Source organism: Vipera ursinii (assembly GCF_947247035.1).
Source record: "Vipera ursinii genome assembly, chromosome: 6".
NCBI classification, from domain to species: domain Eukaryota; kingdom Metazoa; phylum Chordata; class Lepidosauria; order Squamata; family Viperidae; genus Vipera; species Vipera ursinii.
The window spans coordinates 85,633,514-85,658,050 of NC_139515.1; the positions used below are offsets into that span (position 1 = coordinate 85,633,514).

The window sequence follows — 24,537 nt, forward strand, 5'->3', positions numbered from 1 at the left end:
TCAGTCTAATAAAGGCTGCGGACTAAATTTAAGCAAACGGCAAAAGTTTCACAATTTCAGATTTAGCATAGTTTAGTTTAGGATATGAAAATACCATGGAAGAGTCCATTCGTTGTCCAAACAATTTCCCAGATTAGAGCTATGATGAAACAAGAATACAATTTCAAGTTATCTCCATCCAGCTTTGCCCCGTCTACTACTGTCTTCAGATGACAATTCTCAGAACGCATAAATGCAAAGCTGCTGCTCCAAGCTGCTCTGAGGAGGGTAGACACGTACCCGCGATTGCATCCAAAGAATTCTATTTTAGAATTTAGTTCTAAATTTAGCCTCTCCATTTTACCATATTTTAAACATTTTTTTCCCTCCTGTAAAATACATTAACATAAACACAATTGGTATTTCTGCCCAGAAGAATTCTCTCGTGCTGAACTTGTGGTTAGCGATAGCATATCTTCCTCCTTCTCACCTTTTTAAAATTAAAATTATTGTTTAAGGATCTAACTTTGCATGGTAGTAAAGGACACAAATTTTAGGGAAAAAATAAATATAGAGAAATTCTCCCCTCTCCAAAAGGTACGTGTGGAAGTCATGTAAGACAGTAAACATGGGGGCATGACATAATATATTGTTAGTATCTCTCTGCTTCTGACCACTTAAGGGAAGGTGGAATGTATATACTACTCTAATAGATATTTCAAATTGAGAAGGGATAGGCATACATGATTTTGGGGGGATGGAAATACACAAAATTCAAAGATTTGCTATAACATTTCCCAGTCCCTTCCCAAAACAGTGTTTTTTTAATTTTGGTTTGTAGGCTGTTTAAACTGTGAAATGGTATGCCAAAGGAATAAACGCAAATGATGAAAGAGTGCTCGCAAAAAGGCGATAGGCAGAGAAGATTTGCACGCGCGGCTAGAGATGGAGGAGAAACCTGGCGATTTTTCACATGAACTTATCTTATTTTTGCATTTTTGAATCGAAGCGTTCTTCAAAACGTACAGAATGTTGCACTGAAGTTTGTGAATCATCATCATCATCATCATCATCATCATCATCATCATCCAAGAAAGAGTGGTACACAAAAAAATAGTAAGAAAAATTGTTTTCAAACAATGGGCGTACTTTAAATATATATATACACATACACACACACACACACACACACACACACACACACTTTTTTGTAGCTCAGCACGTTGCAGGAATCCAAACTGGTTAGATTATAGCTCAGTGCACGGCAAGCACTAAGAATATGGTTTAATTTCAAAATCTAGCAGAAAGCTCTCGTGTGAACACAACCACAGTGGACCTGCAAGCCCACCAGATGCCTTGCAGCATCCGTCACCGAGAATCTGACCCTCTTCTCCCAAACAGACCTACCAGCTTCCAACCCAACGACCCGCAATATAATTTGGCAATGGGCGACGACGGAAAGGCCCATTACAATCACCCGAATTCGCTGAAACCCCCCACAAAAACAATAAATGTTCTCTTTCCCCATGTCTTTCTGGGCAAAAGCATTTCCTGGCACCCTGATCCTGGCCAGCATTGCTCTTTGATGCAGAACTAAGCCCACGGACCCTTTATAGATGTACCAAAAAAAAAAAAAAAACACCCCCAGCCCCCCCAAGGAAAGTATTTCTGATCAATGGCTGCAAAGGCTTGACAGCAGAGGTTTTGGGACCCGTCGTTATTTCTAAGAGCTGCATAATTAGCCCTGGAGTTTTGAAAAGCTTGGAAGTCGTGCACCGCAATGTCCTTGAGAGAGAACATGGGCAAGCATTCGCTAATTGGACTGATTGTCTAACTGGTGCCAACAGCATTCAGGACAACAGGACCCATCTGCTAGACATGGCAGCTCACACCTCCCAGAGAGAGGCCGGTCTCCTCAGGGCAAGTGTGTGGACTTTGTGTTTGGGCATGTGCAAACAGAAGCACAAAAAAGCCGCAAAAAGTCGTGGTGGTGGTGGAGTGTCTGAGAAGTGCTGCTCTTTCTTAAAAAGAAACATGAAGCTTCTAGTCCTTAAGCTCAGAAGAAGGCAACCAGTTATTCAGGGGAAGCAGCAAAGCGATAAATGAGCTACCTTTTGCTTTCACGTAATTAACAAAGAAGTCTTAAAGTACTCCAAAAAAAATAAAATAAATTCAACCTGTTGAAAAGTAAGATATCGTGGTTTATATTTTGAAACAGAGATGATCCAGCCTTTTCTCTAGGAAGACTCAAATTTGAATTCACACGATATGTAGTACTTAAGCTTAAACTGGTTAAATAACATTGCTGTGTGTTCACATAACAAGCCATTCTACAAACCGTATGATGCCTATAATATGATGGTTCGGTATAAAATAATATGCTACGGCAGCGGCTGGGTTCCCACAAAACGCTTTTTCACAAAACGCTAAACCATACAGTATCCTACACCTAGTTAAGAATCTAGCCAGGGTTTCCCTCCCTGCAAAAAAAAAGGGGGCAAAGGAAAACAGGGAGTCCTCGACTTATGACCACAGTAAAGGTAAAGGTAAAGGTTCCCCCGCACATGCGTGCTAGTCGTTTCCAACTCTACGGGCCAGTGCTCATCTCCGTTTCAAAGCCGAAGAGCCAGCGCTTGTCCGAGGACGTCTCCGTGGTCATGTGGCCGGCATGACTAGACGCCAAAGGCGCACGGAACGCTGTTACCTTCCCACCGGAGTGGTCCCTATTTTTCTACTTGCATTTTTATGTGCTTTCGAACTGCTAGGTTGGCAGAAGCTGGGACGAGTAACAGGCACTCACTCTGCTACGCGGACTCGGGATTCGACCCGCCAAACTGCCGACCTTCCGATCGACAAGCTCAGCGTCCTAACCCACTGAGCCACCGCTTCCCGTTTATGACCACAACGGAGCCCAAAATTTATGTCGCTAGTGGAGAAATTTGTTCAGTGAGTTTTGTCCCATCTTATGACTTTTCTTGCCACATTTGTTAAAGTGGATCACTGCAGTTGTTAAGTTAGTTATACAGTTTTTAAGGGAATCTGGCTCCCCCATTGGCTTTGCTTGATAGAAGGCCGCAAAAGCAGATCCAAAGCAACCGTCGTAAGTATGAACCAGTTGCCCAGCATCTGAATTTTGGTCACATGATCATGGGGCTGTTACAAAGGTCGTTAAGTGTGGAAAAACGGTTCCTTTTTTTCAGTGCCGTTGTAACTCTGAAAGGTTACTAAGTGAATTGATGTAAGTCGAGGACTACCTGTATGTCTGGAGTAAAGAAATACTTTCACACATTTTGAGAGTTCTTTATTTTATTAACCAAAACGGTGTTCAAATGCCTAAACAAAACTGAATTTACAGTAGATGTAAATGTGCAGGAGACTCCTACTAAGTAGCCTTTCCTCCCTTCCTCTCCAGAGAAAGTTCTAACTCATGAGAATCTAGTGCAGGGGTCCCCAACCCCCGGTCTGTGAACCAGTATCGGGCTGCGGCATGCCAGCAACCGGTCCGCACAAACAGGCAAAGCCCCATCCGCGAGATGCAGGCAGCACACAAAACCACGCCCCCTCCGGTCTGTGGAAAAAACGTCTCTCCACGGAACCGGTCCCTGGTGCCCAAAAGGTCGGGGACCCCTGATCTAGCACATCAGAGAAATCTCTCCGCTGAAACAATTCTCCCTGTCATATTAAGTTTATACCTATGGCGAACCGAGAAAATATGTTTCTTCCAGTCTGAAAAGTCATCCTAACCTAAGCCCAGTGCTGGGATTCAGCCGGTTCGCACCGGTTCGGTAGAACCGGTAGCTAAATTTAGTTGAGTTTGGAGAACCGGCTGAACCCATGCTGCTTCTGGAAGTCCATTCTAGGCCTCGGAGGCCTGGAGGAGGCCTCCCAGGCCTAGAACGGCCCACAGGAAATACATGGATGTCACTTCCGGTAGTCCATTCCAGGCCTCAGAGGCCCAGGCCTGCATCCACGCAGAGAACCGGATGTTCAGGTATTTGAATCCCACCACTGCCCAAGCCGCGTTTGGATACAATACTTCATATTAAACTGTGATGCAGCAGTACGGCAACTCTAAATTCCTCCACGTGCTCCTCCTCCTCTCTTTGTCTCCACTGCGGCTTTGAAGAAGACAAAGGCAGCTTTCACTTCCGCTTTTGGTAAAGATAGCAGAGAGAAAGAACATATTGTTAAAACACTTTTTAAAAAAAACAACACAAAAAAGCAGGAAGCAAAAGAAAAGAAGAACAAAGGATCTTTTTGAAGCAAGGCAAAGGCTGTTTGGTTTGGACTTCTGTGTCCAACGACGGACTTCTAAAAGTTCGCCACCTCGAACGCAAGCCTACCGTCTTGCGAGCATGGTTCATTACACTGAGCAATCCTAACTAATAGCTGCTGACAGAATGACTCTTGGAAGATTCTTCTCATTCTTTTTCAACGTGCATCAGAAATCTCTAAAGCCAAGCCAGCTTCTGGCTTGAGGAAATCAACTCCCTTTCAGAATCGTTATCAATTGCCAGTTGCAATGTACGGCTGTGAAAGTTGGACCGTAAGAAAGGCCGAGCGCCAAAGAATTGAGGCCTTTGAACTATGGTGCTGGAGAAGACTCCTGCGAGTCCCTTGGACTGCAAGGAGATCAAACCGGTCAGTCCTAGAGGAGATCAACCCTGAAGGCCAGATCCTGAAGCTAAAACTCAAATACTTTGGCCACCTAATGAGAAGGAAGGATTCACTGGAGAAGAGCCCAATGCTGGGAAAGGTTGAGGGCAAGAGAAGAAGGGGGCGACAGAGAATGAGGTGGCTGGATGGAGTCACTGAAGCAGGACGCGTGAGCTTAAAGGGACTCCAGAAGATGGTAGAGGACAGGAAGGCCTGGAGGAACGTGGTCCATGGGGTCTTGAGGGGTCGGATACGACTTCGCAACTAACAACAACAACATCAATTACTCACCTACCCAGTAATAAAACAGCAAGAGGATATAATAGTTTTAAAGGGTCCAAAAATTATTAAGGCTTTGATTGGTTGCAACTATTTCAGTTTGGCTATGTTCATGTTCCTAAAATGACTTACAATCTGGAATCATACACAAGCCATAGAGGTGGATCTCCAACAGAGGTGGATCTCCAACAGTGGCTGGAGCATAACCATCATATTAAATTATTATTAAATTATGCTAGCATGTTAAGTTAGATAACCATCATATTCTCAATGCCCTATCGACAGTATCCCTTCCTAGAAAAACAATGCTCGCCTGAGTAGTAAAAATGTAATTTTAGGTCACATAAATCAGATGTGAGTTCTCCATCAGAGTCAATGGCCATTGGTTACAACTTGCGCCCTCTTTCCCTCCCTCCAAGTATTGTGTGAGTATGGGTGCCACAATAGACTCAGAGAAACTGCAACTAGTTCAGAGGAAGGCAATGAGATTTGTAAGAGAGAAATAAGGAAATAAGCTTGTTTCACCTTAAGACTGACAAGCCAGATGAAAGATACAGCACTTGCAAGGAGGTTGTGCCAAAGGTTTACCACACCTGGAATACTGCAACCAATTTTGGTCACCATATCACAAAAAAGGTGTTGAGAGTTTGGAAAAAATTCAGAGGAGAGCAACTAAGATGATCCAAGGCCTGGAAGCCAAAACAAAGAACAGATGCAGAACTTGCGTCTGGCTAGTCTAATGAAAAGAAGAAATAGGGGAGACACGATAGCAGTGTTCCAGTATTTGAGGGGGTGCCACAAAACAGAGGGGGGCAGCTTGTTCACCAGAGCACCAGAAGGAAGGACAAGAAACAATGGTTGGAAACTGATCAAGGAGAGAAGCAACCTGGAATTAAGGAGAAACTTCCTGACAGTGAGGACAATCAACCAGTGGGACACCTTGCCTCCAGAAATCGTGGGCGCTCCATCACTGGAGATTTTTAAGAAGAGACTAGACAATCACCTGTCTGAGATGGTATAGGTGGGCAAGGGACTGGACTAGAAGACCTCTAAGATCCCTTCCAACTCTATTCTATTCTGAGGTTGGATTCATTCCAGCAGGCGTCACTATAATGGATTTAAGTCATCAGAAGGCACATTCCAACTGAACGTTAGGAAAGAGTTTGTAGTAATACAGTATAAGCAGCTGGCAATGAATCCAATAAGTCGTAACTCACTTTTTCCAGTGCCATCGTAACTTGGAGCAGTTGCTAAGAAGAGGACTGCCTGTATTCTATTTTATATGAAAATCTGAACATTCTGAAGGTTTGTCCAAGGACTCCGAAGACAAAGTAAATGCTACTTATGAGTGCCCACAAGTCCCCCCAAGAGGCTTGCCAAAATTCAGAAATAGCAGCGTTGATCTCAAAATTTCTGTCTTGAAATATCTGGAAAATTTTAACACCCAATTTTTTTGAATATTTCCCTACTCGAAATTTGAAAGAACTTCCAAGTGTTGCCGTGGTACCACATAACCACCTCCGGGTTTATTCAAACATTTATTCGTACATACGCCTATGGCTGAAGGTCAATGGAGATTCTCGGCCATCCAGGTCATGAGTTATCCCAAAGATGCTTTTTCACGAGGCAACTGGACTTCCTTATTTATTTATTTTTTTTGAAGACGTTTCGCTTCAAAGACATTGAAGCGAAACGCCTGCAAAGAAAAACAAGAAAGTCTACTTACCTCGTGAAAAAGCCCCCCTGGGATACCTGTGGCTGAAGAAATTTTGAAGAACTAGGTAGGATACCAATCAGCAACGAGGAAGATTGTAGCTTTATATCTAAAAATGGCTCTGCCTAGGACACCGGGTGATGGTGCTGAGGCTGCGATTCTGTGCAAAAGAGTTCCATCAATGTGGCAGGGATGCAGAAGATCTCACGACAAGCAATCTTGTCGCATCAAGTCTTTTCGTCGCGATCTCAAGACGTTTCTGTTTGTACAAGCCGGCCTAGCCTGATGGGGGATTGGTGGGGTTTTTTATTTTTGTATTCTTAATATTATCTTTGGGGTTTTATAATTGTAATATATCAATTGTTTTAAAATCGGGCAATTATTTAATTTCCTTTTAATATTTGTAATTTTGTATTTTACTCTTGCCCTGTAAACCGCCCTGAGTCCTCAGGGAGAAGGGCGGTATAGAAATATTATTAAATTAAATTAAATTAAATTAAATTTTCCAATGCAATTTTCCCGTTGCAAAGTTTTAAGACTTGCTCATGAATAGCATAATATTCGGTAATACCCGGTGCTCTATGGATACCAATGGTTAAAGGGGATGTGGGTCGATGCTTTCAGGAATCCCTGCTTCAATCATGAAGCCAGTAACGTGATTCTCTAGAGCAGGGCTTTTCCACCAGTGGCACGGGTACCACCTGTGGTACATTGGCACCTGGCAGGTGGTACGCGACCAACCTAAGAAAGTGGGAGCGGGGGAGGGGAATGAGCGGAACTGGTGGCAGCACCGCACAAGCCTGAGCGAGAGACGGCTGGAGCTGCAGGGCTGTCGGGGCTCAGCGGAAGCGCCAGGATCAGTGTCAGGCTCCAGCTGGAGCTCGGCGCTGATCCCGGCGCTTCCGCTGAGCCCAGAAGAAGCGCCGATCAGCTGGAATCTTGCAGCGTCTCCAGGGTCTTGTGATTTACATTCAGATGCTTGGCAACTGATTCATATTTATGACGGTCACAGTGTCCCAAGGTCTTGTGAAGTGACCAAAACCTCTGCAACGACCCATCAGATGGGGGGAGGGGAATAAAAACCAAACACCCACACCCCATCCCCGCTGCCAATCCTCAACCGAAATGCTCACAACAATGAAAACCTCGGACAGGAGGAAGAGCGCCTCCAGGTGGGCAGGCAGGTGTCTTGCTGGGCTGTGGCTTGGGGGGCACTTTTTTCAGTGCCATTGTCACTTCAGACAGTCACTAAGCGAACTGTTGTAAGTCGAGGACTACCTGTAGTTCATCACTTTTTTCTTTTTTTGGGGGGGTCATCAGGTTTTTGACACCTTGCTAGGCGACTGGTGGTCCTCGGATGCCGCCGTATCCTAAAAGTGGTTCAGTGGGTGAAAAAGTCGAAAAGCCCTGGCTTATAGAAGAGGGGCCACGCTGGGGCTTGTTTGGGGGTATATTGTATTTTGTTGTGTTTTTATGACTGTTCCTGGAAGCCACCCAAGATTATGGTGTATTAGATATATAAACAGACATTTTGGAAAGTACCCAGAAAACATTTTGAAAATTCCAAAAAGGCCACCAGACTCAGCATGCACTGTATGCAGTTCTAACCAATATTTAAAGCAATCAGTTGACCGACACTTCAAGGAAACAGGGACATCTGGGGTGGGAAAAGAGGGTTTTTAACCTCTTTCTTACCTGCTGTTTCTAATTATCTTCCTGCTTTAATTTTTCTTGCCCCACTCTGGATTAAGCAAGATAAGGTGAACTAACTACCCTCTGAAGACATATTTTTTTAAAAAAAAAGACTCAGTGTCATACACGTGAAGTAATTTGTTAGCATTGTGTACAAAAAAAAATTCATAAGAGAATTTATGGCTTCATAACTATCTGCATTAACAGCCCCCTTTTGTTCCCTCTCCCGTTTTTTTGAAAGCTAAATTTCCAATCGGAGCTATGTGAGCTAAAGTTGCACCCATAGCCATTTGGAAAATAACTTTCATCCTTCTATAATTTTCTCTGTTGGGATTTAGAAACGTTGGCCAGCTGTGCCTAAGCTTGAAAGCTAAGCAAGTTGAAGGATATGACAGGCAGGATGCATAAAGAAATAAAAAGATTTTATTTCTGAATTATGGTATAAGTTATTTAAGATATGATTTTGCTATTGATATGAAGTTATATTGTGTTACTTTAAAACCATGTGGATGTTTGATTGAACCAGCCTGAAAATACTTGCAAGAGATCACTCAAATCACTAAAATGAGAGTTGATTTAACAGCTGAATGAGACCAATATTATTTATTTATTTACTTACAGCATTTAAATAGCCACCCGTCTTATATTAAACTCTGGCCAGCTCCCAATCAATTACTATTAGGTAAATCTAGGATTTAGTTAGGAATTGAAAAGCATTCTGGATGAAGGTGGCAGAAAACTTATTTCCGTAGTAGGTTTTACAGAATACCGAATGGTGGACAATCACTTAAAATATGAGCTAGCCATGTGCTGCGGCTGCCAGAAAAAGCCAATGCAATTCTAGGCTGCATTAACAGAGTGATAGAATCAAGATTATGTGGAGTGTTAATACCATTTTATAATGCCTTTGTAAGGCCACAATTGGAATATTGCATCCCGTTTTGGTTACCACAACGTAAAAAAAAAAAAGATGTTGAGATTCTAGAAAAAGTGCAGAGAAGAGCAACCAAGATGATCAGGGGACTGGAGGCTAAAACATATAAAGAACGGTTGCTGGAATTGGATATGTCTAGTTTAATGAAAAGAAGGATTACAAGTGACTTGATAGCACTGTTCCAATATCTCAGGGGCTGCCCCAAAGAAAAGGGAGTCAAGCTATTCTCCAAAACACCTGAAGGCAGGACCAGAAGCAACAGATGGAAACTAACCAAGGAGAGAACCTGGAACCGTGGCGGCAAACCGTGGCATGCAGAGCCCTCTCTGTGGGCACGTGCGCCGTCGTCCCAGTCCTAGGCCTTCCGCTGGGTTTTATAAAACCTTTTCGCTTTAGACCTCCGCCGCCGTGTGCAAAAAAAATAAAAAGGTTCAATCAATCAATCAATTTCAACTTCTTGAGGGGAAAAAAAAAAGATCTCGCAAAGTTGAGATTGATTGATTGAACTTTTTAGTCCCACCCAGTCTGCCGTTACCACTGCAGCCACGCCCACCCAATGGGTCACGCCCACCCAATGGGCCACGCCCACCCGGCACCCGACGATACATAAGTGTGTTTTGGGTTGCAGTTTGGGCACTCGGTCTCTAAAAGGTTCGCCATCACTGACCTAGAACTAAGGAGAAATTTCCTGACAGCGAGAACAATGGTAATCAGCGGACCGGCTTGCCTCCAGAAGTTGTGGGTGCTCCAACACTGGAAGTTTTTTAAGACTGGAAATGGTATATAGAGTTGGAAGGGGGATCCTGAAGGTCTTCTAGTCCAACCCTCCTACTTTGAGCAGGACTAGAAGACCTCCGAGGTCCCTTCCAACTCTGTTACTCTGTATTCTGCCAAAGCAATCAGCTGGGCATATTTCACGAGGTAAACCATCGGAAGGTGCCTTTCTGGGGAAGTCCATTTCACGCACAAATCTTTTCCTGTCACCTTTTAAGACATGGGGTGAAAGATAACGTATGCCCTCAGATTCACAGGCAGCTACTTTCCACCGAAAACTGAGAAAAAGGCCCCCGCCCCCTCTTGTGAAATCCCAATCTAGGCAGATTGCAGGGATAAAATATTTTTTTTTAATCCCATTTATATCCCGCCCTTCTCTGAAGACTCAGGGCGGCTTACAATTTAAGCACAAACCAATGTGCTTAGCAATAGCCTTCATTCTATGTATATGCCTGCTTATTAGGGCTTTCAGCCCCCCCCCCCCGCGGCATTTTTACAAAGTCAGCTTAATTGCCCCCAACAATCTGGGTCCTCATTTTACCTACCTCGGAAGGATGGAAGGCTGAGTCAACCTTGAGCCTGGTGGGACTCGAACCTGCACTAATTGCAGGCAGCTGGTGTTACTTAAGGAGGCATTAGCCCACTGCGCCACCAAGGCTCTTAATAATATTGGAATAGACTTCAGCTGTGGACTGTCCCTCTTCAGCAAAGCAATCTCTCCTCTGCAGTGGGTATCTTTACGAGTGGGAGAGAAATGCGGGGACACTCAAAAGCTGTAAGCGGGAGTGGTTTAATGCGCAAATTGAACAGCGGGGGATTTTAAGTGTGGACAGAGTCTGACCAGAGGGCAGGAACTGTGGGGTAAATCGAGAGTTAGCATTTGAGCCCAAGCAAATGGACCATAAGAAAGGCCAAGCGCCAAAGAATGGAGGCCTTTGAACTCTGGTGCTGGAGGAGACTTCTGCGCGTCCCTCGGACTGCAAGGCGATCAAACCGGTCGGTCCTAGAGGAGATCAACCCTGACTGCTCTTTAGAAGGCCAGATCCTGAAGTGGAAACTCAAATCCTTTGGCCACCTGATGAGAAGGAAGGAGTGTAGAAGTAGTGGTCCATTCTGGTTACACTTACATAAAGTGTTTGTGGGGGAGGTGGAAATTGTGCTAGTCATAAATTAATTGGAGGGGGCGCTCAGCATATTTATGAACCCAACTTTTTTTGTCTATTTTAGGTAGTGCATTGTGCAAATGAAATGGTTAGCCCGTGTAGTGGTTAAGGTGATGGACTGGGACGGAGAAGCTCCACATTTGAGGTCAGCCTCAGCCACAGAAGCTCACTGACTGTCTACAGGCTAATCGCACTTTCCCAGTCCAACCTACCTCACAGGGTTGGGGGACGGATGGGGGATAGGAGCATTCCGTAAATTTGAGTTGCCTAGAGAAAAGGTGGGCTATAACTCCAACCCACCCACCCACCCACCAACCAACCAAGAAAATGATGCAAAAGACAGGCAGACTGTCACCGATTCAACAGATAGTACGGTAGAATACTGAGCTGACAGCCTGCACTTCCCACCTCTACATAAATATTTATAAGTGTATATTTGTTTTACACAAGACAGACAACTAGCTTGTCAAGAAGCAAGGTTTTACTCAGACCCTGGTTGACTGTGCTATTCTGCCTGCAGGATAATTTCTTTTTTGAATATCCTTTGGGGAAACGTTTCTTTTCTTTTTTTTCTTTTTCCCAAAAAGAGCAATGGTGTCTGTTTGCAGTCCGTAGCGGTACATTCCACACCGCCATCTAAGAATTCAACCATCCTGGGAACAATGCTGGTTCTAACTGGCAGTGCCACAGCAGGGCACGAAGAAGGGAAGACGATACAGCAAGGCCTACCCAGCCTTTGGCTCTGCTGGCTTAGAGAAGGATATTAACTAGGCACCTGCATTGGGACAATCATTCAGTCTCCATGCTGGTCCCTGTTTCCATTAAGCGTGCAAATGATGTTCCCTTTTTCTGCAGCCACATTTTAACCTTGGTTTCCCTCGGGGAAGCGACGGTCAGTGCTGCGCTGTGTGGGCACACCATTTAAAAGTCACAACAATCAGGCTATTGCTACTATTAATTTAATTTAATTTTATTAAATTTATATACCGTCCTTTCCCGAAGGACTCAGGGCGGGGTATTTAAAATCAAACAGTACAAAATACAAAAGTTAAAAAACAATTTAAAAAGATTAAATTATCCCTTAACTAAAAACCTCAGTTAAAAATTCTCAGCCTGGGCCGGAGAGCTCAAAGAGCCAGGTCTTCAGGTCCCGGCGGAATGAACGAAGGTCAGGGGCAGTCCTAAGCTCCACGGGCAGCTGGTTCCAGAGGGCAGGCGCACCCCCTGGGTCTTATCCGCCGGCAATCTTTTACCGGCGGCACCCTGAGAAGACCCTCCCTGTGTGAGCGCACTGGACGAAGGGAGTTTGATGCTGGCAGGAGGTGCCCGGAATGATGGAGGAAAATAAAATTTCCATTTTGCTGAGAAAACAGTGCATCTTCTAGACCAGGGATGGGCAACTCTATGACCCGTGGACCTTCCAACTCCACATGGCTGGCTGAGGAATTCTGGGAGTTGAAGTCCACAAGTCATAAAGTTGCTCCAGTTGCCCATCCCTGGTCTAGAAGATGCACTGATTTCTCAGCAAAATGGAAATTTTATATGAGGCCGACCATGAAAAAACACGTATCTGAGATACTGTATGGATGCATCCCAGACAAAACCAAAAATGGAAAGGATACTTCATTTCTTTGCTTTTTCCAGTATTTTAAAGCAAGCTATGTAACCTGCTCAGAAAATCTTTTTTTTACTCTGAACCTGCCTGTTTGTTTTCTGAGCAGATGCTTCCTCAGCATTATATAGGTCATGTAAACAGATCGTGTTTTAACTGGTCCTCAGATGGATCAAATGTTCTTCCTTCCCTACAATGTATTTACATCAGGCTGGAAAATATGAAATATGCAGGACACGACAGAATAAACCTGATTATTTTTTTTTTCCTGACTCAGAACAGCTTTCTTACACCTGCCTGGAGGAAGAGGAAGAAAAAAAAAAGTTTACCCTTTGACACAACAATCCACTACAGGCATAAGTGTGCCCCCTTCCCATGATGATCCTTTGGTTCCTTCCTATTCCCTATTTTGTTTTATATTCTTTGAATTACAAAACGTTAAAGCTATGGGGTATGCAGAGAGCCAGATTCAAAAAGCAAAACTGTTTCAAGCACGCACGCATGTAGCAGCCATTAGGATCCCAAATGAGCTTTGTCCCAAGGACTTCATGAAAAAGGTTACATGCGGGCTCGTGTGCACGCATGCAAATCACACCTTTGTTTCGAAGACTTGTTTGGACACCCGTCTTGAGTACAGCTCTGGGTGAGCGACAACAATAAAAACAGTAACCACAAAACCATAGTCCATAAAAGCGAAACCGAATCCCTCAGGGAAGTCCTACCACCAGCTCCAGGTATTCCCATTCTATCCCACCCCTCAGGTGAAGAAAAGCTGGGCATCTTTATGGCCTTCCCATGGGCTAAAAGGGTGAGGGGCCTGCTGAGGTACAGGGTAGGGGTGGTGCCTGGCTAAGGAATTCTGGGAGTTGAAGTCCACCAGTCATAAAAGGGCCACGTTTGAAGGCCCCCTGCTTTGAGCTGGTCAAAGCTACCTCTTTATTGCTACATACCTATTTATAAGAATCTTGTCAGACTAAACAGGAACAGCCAGAGAAAGGGCTCAGGAATTCTAGGGGAGGTAAGGCCTGTGTCGCTTCCTGCTGCTGTGTGAGGACTCTAAGCTTGAACCCCTCTTCACACCTCCCACCGTTCTAGCTTGAGATTCCACTACACTATCCGATCCGATCCAGTAGGACAGGCAGATGTCTCAGGGAGAGGTGGTGGCCCTGCACATTTTGCCTTTCAATCCTGGGTCCCTAAGTCCTGGCAAATAATAATAATAATAATAATAATAATAATAATAATAATAATAAGAAGAAGAAGAAGAAGAAGAAGAAGAAGAAGAAGAAGAAGAAGAAGAAGAAGAAGAAGAAGAAGAAGAAGTCCAAAAACTTTGCAAAATACATCAAGAAATTGCAGCTTCCTGCAATAACTCCAGCAAAGCTACAAAAAACTGCGCTACTCGGAACATCTTACATTTTAAGGAGATACCTGGTTGATACCTAGGATGCTGGCAGCAACCCGTGTCAACCATTAGGGCCAGTCAATCTGAGTGTTCAGTTGACTGAGTTTCATGTTTTATGAATAAAAGTTATAATAATAATAATAATAATAATAATAATAATAATAAGAAGAAGAAGAAGAAGAAGAAGAAGAAGAAGAAGAAGAAGAAGAAGAAGAAAAAGAAGAAGAAGAAGTAGTTGGAAGGGATCTTGGAGGTCATCTAGTCCAACCCGCTGCTCAGGCAGGAAATACAAGTAGCAGGCATCACTTCCAACTGCTCAGGGGAAAAAAGGGCAAAGGGAAGACATGGAGGCCTTCTTAGGTAGTTGGGACTAGTGGGCATGGAAGGGGTGAGTGGGGGGTAGAATGAGAAGCCTCCCCAATTCTCATTCCAGTAAATGGGTTTTGGTGACCAGAATCATCCACAGTGGCGCCCATCTGATTAACAGGCAAACCTCTTTACGGTCGCCATTTTGTGAGAGAGGCCCCGAGATCCTCCTTTTCCAACCCCCAAGGCTTCTGGAAAGTAGGTCGGGGACCGTTTGCCGCAAAGCATGGCGACTGGGGTTTCTTGGACAGCTGAGACGCATTTCACGAAGCCTAGCGTATATTCCCCCTCCTGTTGCGCAACCCGAGGCATTTGTTCCCATTCTTTCCCTTCCAAACACCTGCCTCTACAGGTCGTATAAAGATTAGAAGGAACACAATGTTCGCAAGTTATTTCCTTTCCTAATCTGCAGCAACCTTTTGGTATCTGGAATGAAGGGAAGGGCTGCATTTTTTTTCCCCCACTCTTTTACATAAAGAGTCAGAACGCCACACGTTGTTTTTTAAAAAAAACACACACAAAAGCAAACAAAAAACAAAGAAAAGCAGGAGTAATTTAACGTATTTCTTGATGCAGGGTGCAGTGGTGGCCATTTGCTTCGATAGATGGCGCTTCGAAAAGGGCCTGGACGGACTTGTCAGTAACTTATCTGTCCTAGCTTAACAGATCATCCCTTTTCAGAGTCAGTATGATCGGGAAGTTGAAAAAGCACGGCTGTGCTTCTAGAAACAACAGCTTAAGCCGTTTGCTGGAAAACTAATACTAGACTAGATGCTGATCTCAACAAACAAAACAACTCTTACATAATCCAGTGAAATGTCCAATGCAGTTCGTGATTATTTTTTTCCACCTCCAAGGATCTCCGGCCAGTACACATAATCTCAGTGCTATTTTATCAATGCAACAATCCTGTTACATAGCGGCGGCTGAGAATGACTGACCCACATAAGTTTACTAACTACGTAGGAACAAAATCCCTGGTTCCGTTTCCTAGATACAAAAAAAAACACAAAAAAACAGCTATACTATTTTTGTGCATCCGAGCCTTGAAACAAAACAGGTCCACTTGCTTTTCAGGTTCGGAAACACACTTTTCTTGAAATCAAAAATGCCCCCTCACCAAGTCTTCCACTCCAACGCATAAAGTGTACATAACTTAATAACACAATCCAACAGGAAGTTGTGGCAATAACGCTATAAAACAATAGATCAATTGCTTGAGGTCACGGTGGCAGGACTGTAACCTTGACGTTCCGAGGGAAACAACAAATAACAACTGAGCATTCAGCACACCTAGTGCCGGAAGATCTCTCCATTTCGAAAGAAAATCTTCAGCTATTAACCAGGTATTCAAACTCTGGCATCTCTTTCCACCTCAAAACGTGAGAGCGTGGTAGGAAAAGTGTTACTGAATTCTTCAGGAGGAAAACGAGCTCTTCCAACGAGAAGTTGACTCGGTTCTAGAGAAATCACAAGGAACTTGGGGAAATGGAAGAAACAGTTTGCTGAAGTCTCGTGAGAAGGCACCGACCCAGATTACTCACTGGCTGCGTTCACAAATCCATTAAACCCTATAGTTATAGCCACACAACACAATTCCTATCGTCTCAGAATGCAATATTTAAATAATTTTAACTTATTTTAATTAAATCAAATTAAATTAAATTAATTTTAAAATTTTAATTCTTACTGTTATTATTAATTGTGGGCTTGTACTAATTTAATTTCATTTTATTCTCTTTTTTGTACTGTTTTAACTGCCCTGTGAACCGCCCTGAGTCCTTTGGGAATAGGGCGGTATATAAATTCAACATAAGGTAAAGGTAAAGGTTCCCCCGCATATGCGTGCTAGTCGTTTCTGACTCTAGGGGCCGGTGCTCATCTCCGTTTCAAAGCCGAAGAGCCAGCGCTTGTCCTAGGACATCTCCGTGGTCATGTGGCCGGCATGACTAGACGCCAAAGGCGCACGGAACGCTGTTACCTTCCCACCGGAGTGGTCCCTATTTTTCTACTTGCATTTTTTACGTGCTTTCGAAGTGCTAGGTTGGCAGAAGCTGGGACGAGTAACAGGCGCTCACTCTGTTACGCGGCACCCGGGATTCGACCCGCCAAACTGCCGACCTTCTGATCGACAAGCTCAGCGTCCTAACCCACTGAGCCACCGCGTCCCTTTTAAATTCAACATATATATACCGGTATATAAATTCAACATATATATATACACCAAGTATATGGTTAATCCACAGCATGCCATTCCATTCTAGTGCACTGTGGAAACCAGCCTTCAGTTCCGTGGAGCTTTACTCCCAAATTAAGTAGGAAACATAGTTACAGGGTTTAGTATTAAATGTTAAGTATATTATCCAGAGGGCTCTCTCTTATTTCCTTATTCAATTTTCATCCCGCCTTTACTATTTTGTAAGTCAGTTTTAAGGTGGAGAACGTTTCTTCTATTTCCCCACAACAACCCTGTGAGGTGGGTTGGGCTGGGAGAGGGACTGGACCAAAGTCTCCCAGTTAGCTTTTCATGCCTTAAGGCAGGACTAGAACTCACCGTCTCCTGGTGACTGGCCCCAAGTCACTTAACTGGCTTTCATGCCTGAAGGCAGAACTAGAATTCACCGTCTCTGGTTTCTAAGCCAGCACCTTAGCCACTACACCAAACTGGCACTCGTAACTCTTGTAGTCTTCAATGACGGCCTACCTTAGAGATTGATAACCAATGGCCTCTGTTCTGGACCTAGTGCCCAGAGTGAGGGGGTTGGACCAGATGACCTCCAAGGTCCCTTCCAACTTTATTAGTATTATTAAGACAGGACAGGCAACAAATGAAAAAATAAAAGAGATCTGTTTTCTTCTCATTCTCGCAGTGCTCTCTACTTTTGTGCAACCTAGGCAACTTTTGGAGTAGAAGGCACTGAAAAAGATATGCAATCTTTGACTTTCCAAGAATGAAGAACCCACCAGAAAAAAAACACGAGATAAACTCTATCACTCAAATATTCCCCCAGTATTATTTAATGCCCAATAACAAACCCTATGATTTATACAACTATTTTTGTTTTCCCTCTTGCAAGAATCTCTTGGCAATTCTCTCTCTCTCTCTCTCTCTCTCTCTCTCTCTCTCTCTCTCTCTCTCTCTCTCTCTCTCTCTCTCTCTCTCTCTGACTGTGTTTACACAAGCTAGTTCAAAAACTCAGTGGCTCCATTTATCCAACTTTGTAAACCCGGTGATCTTAATCCTCGGTAGTTGTTTTTTTAAAATTTACCTACTGTGGAAAACCCAACTCTTTTTAATATTTTATGTGTGCCGATAAATTGTCTCAATCCTATAAAAGAAATGGGTTCTTAAAAAGTGCTGGGCAGGCATAATATATATTTCTCCCTTAACCACACAGCAATTTGTCACTTTTTTTTTCTTTCATGGCCCAATCAACTGTTATTTCTGCTATGACCCCAAGAACTATTTTTTTTTCCTTGAGGAAAGATATCCACGGCCAAATCCGGCCGCATATAAACTATTTTCTCGGCTCCACTGCAGCTACACGCTAAGCCTTAGTCATAATTCCCCCATCCACCCCCCCAAAAATGGGGGGACGGTATTATGAGCTGTCTTATGAGCTGAAACATTTTCACATTTCGACCGGTGACACCTTACCTGGAACAAATGCATCGGGTCATCGTGCCTTACTACTAAAATAGTTCCCTCCTTGGGTTACGACACGTGTGAAACAAACGTGCGGGGGCGGTTCTTCCTACCTTCGCACATTTTTTGAAGCTAACTTAAAATGAAGGAAGAGCAATGGCGTCCGCAAAAATACCGTGGAATTAAAAGGCGCCAGATTTAAGTGTAATTCTGGATGCCTCTTGGGGACAAAGCAGCCGTTAGGTTTATTGTACAGGTTAACAACCACACCTAGTTCTTTTTTTTTTTGTTCTTTTTTTTTAAACTCCTTTCAGGCACGCTTGTAATTTTTATCAGGAACCCAGGTAGAGGGAGTGGAAGCGTAACTTTAACCCTCCCTCCTTCCACAGTCCCTTTTCTGGCCCTGCTGGAGGGAGGGAAGCCTGGTGTGTTTGCACCCAGGCAGCCTTCTTGTTCCCCCACCCTCCACCCCCACAAAAAGGGGCTTCCAATTCCTCTCAAGAGTTTATTCTGCCCCCCCCCCGTATCACATTGTTGAAGGAACCAGGATGGTTGCTAACGAAGTTGGCCCATTTCTGAATTCATGTTCGCCAACTGTTCAGAGGAGGTGCCTGCTTCTCCTCCACTTGCCAACTCAATTAACCTCCCACTCACATAATCGCTTGCTCGCGCACCCGAAACACGCACACACACGCACACACACACTTTCCCTCCAACTTCCCTATTCAGTGTTATTGTGTGCCACTTAATGCTTCCAAACGTTTCCAATTCAGGTCCTGGGTCTTGTAACCAGCTGAAGAAAGAAAGAAAGAAAGAAAGAAAGAAAGAAAGAAAGAAAGAAAGAAAGAAAGAAAGAAAGAAAGAAAGAAAGAAAGAAAGAAAGAAAGAAAGAAAGAAAGAAAGAAAGAAAGAGGAAGGAAGGAAGAAAGAAAGAAAGAAAGAAAGAAAGAAAGAAGATAGGAGGGAAGGAAGGAAGGAAGGAAGGAAGGAAGGAAGGGAGGGAGGGAGGGAGGGAGGGAGGAGATAGGAGGGAAGGAAGGAAGGAAAGAAGGAAGGAAGGAAGGAAGGAAGAAAGAAAGAGAGAGAGAGAGAGAGAGAGAAAGAAAGAAAGAAAGAAAGAAAGAAAGAAAGAAAGAAAGAAAGAAAGAAAGAAAGAAAGAAAGAAAGAAAGGGTCACCCGTTCCATCTTTCCTGCCCAAAAGCTCTTGAAACGCCTTGGAACCGGTGACCTCTTCTTTCTTTCTTTTTTCTTCTTCTTTTTTTTAATAGCAGCTGGTTACGAGACCCAGGAACATCTTCTCCTCCTGTGAGCCTCCATATGCCTTGCACGGAACAAGCGATGGCTACAACGCGAGTTGATCGGTTGCATGCCTGGGTGCACCCAACAGAATCAAAAACAGTCTTGTTTCTTCATTCATTTCTAGGTAGCAATCTTTGGAGTCCAGGTGCAAATTTAATATTGTGTGACTGGTTTAGGTTCAAGTGCAGACTGTTTCCAGCGGGGGGGGGGGTGTTGTCTTTCAGAAGCGGATTGCTAACTCTCAGAATTACCCTCTTTTCAGCGCAGCCGAGACTAAGAAGTCCGGGAATTGGAAGACTAGACACTGGGAGGGTACTCTGGTTGAGGAAGTCTGGCTTCTTTTATTACGCGAACTCAAGTTATTAAGAGTTGCTCGTTGTGCTTTATCGCGTAACGGCATTTGGACCCCATAGCAGCTCGAGGACACTGAAGCCTAAGATTGCTTCCTGCTGTGCTTTCATTTAGCTTCTCTGATTAGGATCGCTTCCTGTAGCTGGCTCTTTGCTCTTTTCAGCAATTCTAGCACTCTCAAATTGGCCACTATTGGACATGGCAATGGCTGTTTTGGCTGGATAATAATAATGATGATGATGATGATGATGATGATGATGATGATGATGATGACAACGATGATGATGATGTTGTAAGGGACCTTGGAGGTCATCTAGTCCAACCCCCTGCTCAGGCAGGAAACCCTATACCATTTCAGACAAATGGCTGTCCAGTCTCTTCTTAAAAACTTCCAGTGTTGGAGCATTCACAGCTTCTGGAGGCAGGTTGTTCCACTGATTAATCGTCCTAATAATCAGGAAATTTCTCCTTAGTTCTAGGTTGCTTCTCTCTTTGGTTAGTTTCCATCCGTTGCTTCTTGTCCTGCCTTCAGGCGCTCTGGAGAAGAGCTTGACTCCCTCTTCTTTGGGGCAGCCCCTGAGACATTGGAAGACTGCTATCGTGCCCCCCCTCGTCCTTCTCTCTGTTAAACTAGACATCCCCAATTCCAGCAACCGTTCCTTATATGTTTTAGCCTCCAGTCCCCTGATCATCTTTATTGCTCTTTTCTGTACTCTTTCTAGAGTGAGCATTCCAAAACTCAAATTAGTATATAAAAATCAAAATAAGCAGGCATATACATAGAATGAAGGCTATTGCTAAGCACATTGATTTGTGCTTCTTAGATTGTAAGCCGCCCTGAGTCTTCGGAGAAGGGCGGGATATAAATGGGATTTTTTTTTAAAAAAAAAATGTTCCATGACCTTTCCTTTCCATTTTCACTTAATAGCAATAACACTTACAACTTATATACTGCTTCACAGTGCTTTACAGCCTCTTCTACGTGGTTTATAGAGTCAGCCTATTGCCTCCCAACAACCACCTGGGTCCTCATTTTACGGACTTTGGAGAGATGGACGTCTTGAGTCAACACTGAGCTGGTGAAGATTGAACTCCTGGAGTGAACAATGAGTTAGCCTGCACTACGGCACCACCACGGCTTCTGATGCCATGAAAAATGGGGAAAAGAGAACACCTGGTCCTGTAAATTGTCCCCAAGTTCAAAATCCACTGGACTTTCTTGCTTTTTACCATGGAAAAGTTTCATTTCTCATCCAAGACGTTTTTTCCGTTCAGAACTGAAAAAGCTTCTTGGGTGAAGAGCAAAATGTTTTCGAGGAAAAAAAAACCCTGAGAAAAGTCCAGTTTGCCTTTTGCGAAAGCACTTCTGGGACAAGCCCTGACCTGGATGATTTGAGAATCTCCATAGACATTGGTCCTGTGAATTGTCACGCTATAAATATTGAAGCCTCATTCCTATTACCTCCTTGAACACTTCACTGCCCCTCAATGGGTTACCCCTTTAAATGAGACAACCTGGGAGGCCAGTGTGGCAGTACAACTGATCTGCTGGGTTCAAAGTTATCAGGGGAGTATCAACAAAAGTCCGTATAGTCAAGGCCATGGTCTTCCCAGTTGCAATGTATGGCAGTGAAAGTTGGACGAGCGCCAAAGAATTGAGGCCTTTGAACTCTGGTGCTGGAGAAGACTCCTGCGAGTCCCTTGGACTGCAAGGCGATCAAACCGGTCGGTCCTAGAGGAGATCAACCCTGACTGCTCTTTAGAAGGCCAGATCCTGAAGTGGAAACTCAAATCCTTTGGCCACCTAAGGAGAAGGAAGGACTCACTGGAGAAGAGCCTCATGCTGGGAAAGGTGGAGGGCAAGAGAAGAAGGGGACGACAGAGAATGAGGTGGCTGGATGGAGTCACTGAAGCAGGAGGCGTGAGCCTCAATGGACTCCAGAAGATGGTAGAGGACAGAAAGGCCTGGAGGAACATTGTCCATAGGGTCGCGATGGGTCGGACATGACTTCGCAGCTAACAACGACCACATCAATGTGTAGAACATGAACAAAATTAACAAAATGGAAAGACAAATCTTCGGTGTGTGATACTTGGATAGAGGAAAAGAAAATCCCAAAAGGGAACATTTCCAGAAAGAAGAAGCCAACTGCGCTGTATTGAATCTTCCCAGGCTAACAGTGGTGATGAAATCACGAGATGTAAAAAGGGAGGCTAATCCCTTCGGGCCTTCCTATATCCCTGCGTATTTTTATTTATGCTCCTATTCATGCTTCCTACTCACCAACACATCAAAAAGGGTCCTGTCCTCCACCTAGCAACAAAAATCTTGGCAAAGCGTATAAAGTTCTGTAGTTCGGGCCTTACCACCACTGACAATTAATCTTTCAGTCTCCTGCCTCTAGTCTTCTAATAATGCCACTTTCCGGGACTTGTTACTGATTAACAAAAATACCTTTAATGGAATATCTTTTATGGAATGCTCTAATCAGGTTACCTAATTTGGGGGAATGAAACGTTTGCAAGAAAACAGCCAAGCTCATAGAGCAACAAGGACCCCCTCAGGCCTCCCAGAGTCACATTATATGCGATGGGCAGCTAGATAAAATTCAAGTAAATAAATAAAACAGCTGCTTCAAAAGGGACAGCGGAACAAAATGGTAGAGGAGAATGCAAGACTCAGGCTAACAGGCCAGGAAATTTTACACTTCCTCAAGGTTAGCGGCGCCGACAGAAACCTCTCATTTGCCAAATAAAAGAAATTGGGCAAGAGTCAAACACACACCTCAATGACAAGAATGCAGATGTTACACACATTAAACCAGACGCGCTTGCCTGTACTGGAATTAACACACATACATACCCGCCCCCGTGTATTGTTTTGGTGAATCCACAAAAACCAAACATACCTTCTCTCCAATCTAGTGCATTTTTTTCTTCTTCTCTAGAATGGTATTTTGGCAACAAGATGGATCACATTCTCCAGTAGAAGCTTGTGGTAGCATGTCCAGAGAAAGGAAAGAGGGCTGGTAGTAGCTTTGGTTACGAATGCTTCCTATTGCCCCATATTGCTGAAGTCAATCAACAGCAGTTTCCCAACACTTGGGTTGAGATTTATTTATTTTTTTTCCATTCCACCTGAAGACGTGAAGATGAGGTCCGAGTTCATCTGCCTGAAATCTACTTTCCAAAGCCCATTACTAATATCAGCACCTTGGACAAAGTTTTTTGGTTTGTGATTTCTTATAGGCATTGTGTATTTGAGCTCTTGATACTCTCTGTAATGATAATCACTACACAGCGGTCTAGGGGGGGAAATTCTAAGATTTGTAAAAACATTAGTATTACTACACTCGTAAGAACAATTGAGGAAAAAATAGTTCTCTCAATTCTACATCAGTATCATCTGGGAAAACCCTTAAGGCCGTGGTGGCGAACCCATGGCACGCGTGCCACAGGTGGCACGCAGAGCCCTCTCTGTGGGCACGCACACCATCGCCCCAGTCCTAGGCCTTCAGATGGGTTTTATAAAACCTTTTTGCTTTAGGCCTCTGCCGCCTGTGCAAAAAAAAAAGGGTTCAATCAATCAATCAATTTCAACTTCTCGCGGGGAAAAAAATCTCGCAAAGTTGGAATTGATTGAACTTTTTAGTCCCACCCAGTCTGCCGTTACCATCGCAGCCACGCCCACCCAACGGGCCATGCCCACCCGGCACCCGACGATACGTAAGTGGGTTTTGGGTTGCAGTTTGGGCACTCGGTCTCTAAACCGTTCACCATCACTGCCTTAAGGGGTACAATCCTAAAACAGCCTGATGAAAGTCCAGTTACGGCTAGATCAGGGGTAGACAACCTTGGCTCTTTTATGACTCGTGGACTTCAACTCCCAGAATTCCTGAGCCAGCATGGCTCAGCTTGGAAACTCTCCCTTTCCCCTCAGCATGGCTGGCTCAGGAATTCTGGGAGTTGAAGTCCACGAGTCTTAAAAGAGCCAAGGTTGCCTAACCCTGGGCTAGATGAAGACTCACAAAGATGGGGGAGATGGAACACCTGGGGTTAAGTACAAACACACTTTATTGCTGAAGCAGTTTGCTGCTTGCGCTCTTTGTTACTCACTTAATCATGTACATTCCTACCTCACTGCTGGTTGTGGCGCTCCCAGCCTTAAGGAAAACCAGGCAGGTTGCAGTGCTAAAGAACTGCGGAGATATAACGCTGGCTGGGGAATTCTGGGAGTTGAATTCCACAACTCTTTAAAATTGCCAAGGTTGGACATCCTTGATGAAGTGGTTCACAAGCTGATAAGAATTCAGGAGTTTGTCTTGTTTTGTAAACAGTTACCCCGCAATTCCTGTTATCAGTATAAATAATTGCTTCCTTGTCGTTAGAAATAAACTAAGAAATAAACAAAACTTGTCATTGGAAATAAACTAAGAAACTAAGAACTAATAAAACTGTTAAGGTACTAGAGCACGGGTGTCAAACTCGATCGCACCACGTGGGTGGGGGTGGTCTGTGTGTGACACATGCAGCCTGTCGGCCGCCAGTTTGACACCCCTATACTAGAGAGAGAAGCTAGTACAGTGATGGAGAACCTTTTAGAGACCGAGTGCCCAAACTGCAACCCCAAACCCACTTATTTATCACAAAGTGCCAACACAGCAAC

General features: G+C 44.1%; 1 long non-coding RNA gene across 1 annotated transcript in view; it reads right to left on the reverse strand.

Annotated features, from left to right (window-relative positions):
* The window catches only part of LOC310642464, a 127,257-nt gene that overhangs the window by 10,787 nt on the left and 91,933 nt on the right, over positions 1 to 24,537 (reverse strand). The window lies entirely within an intron of this gene.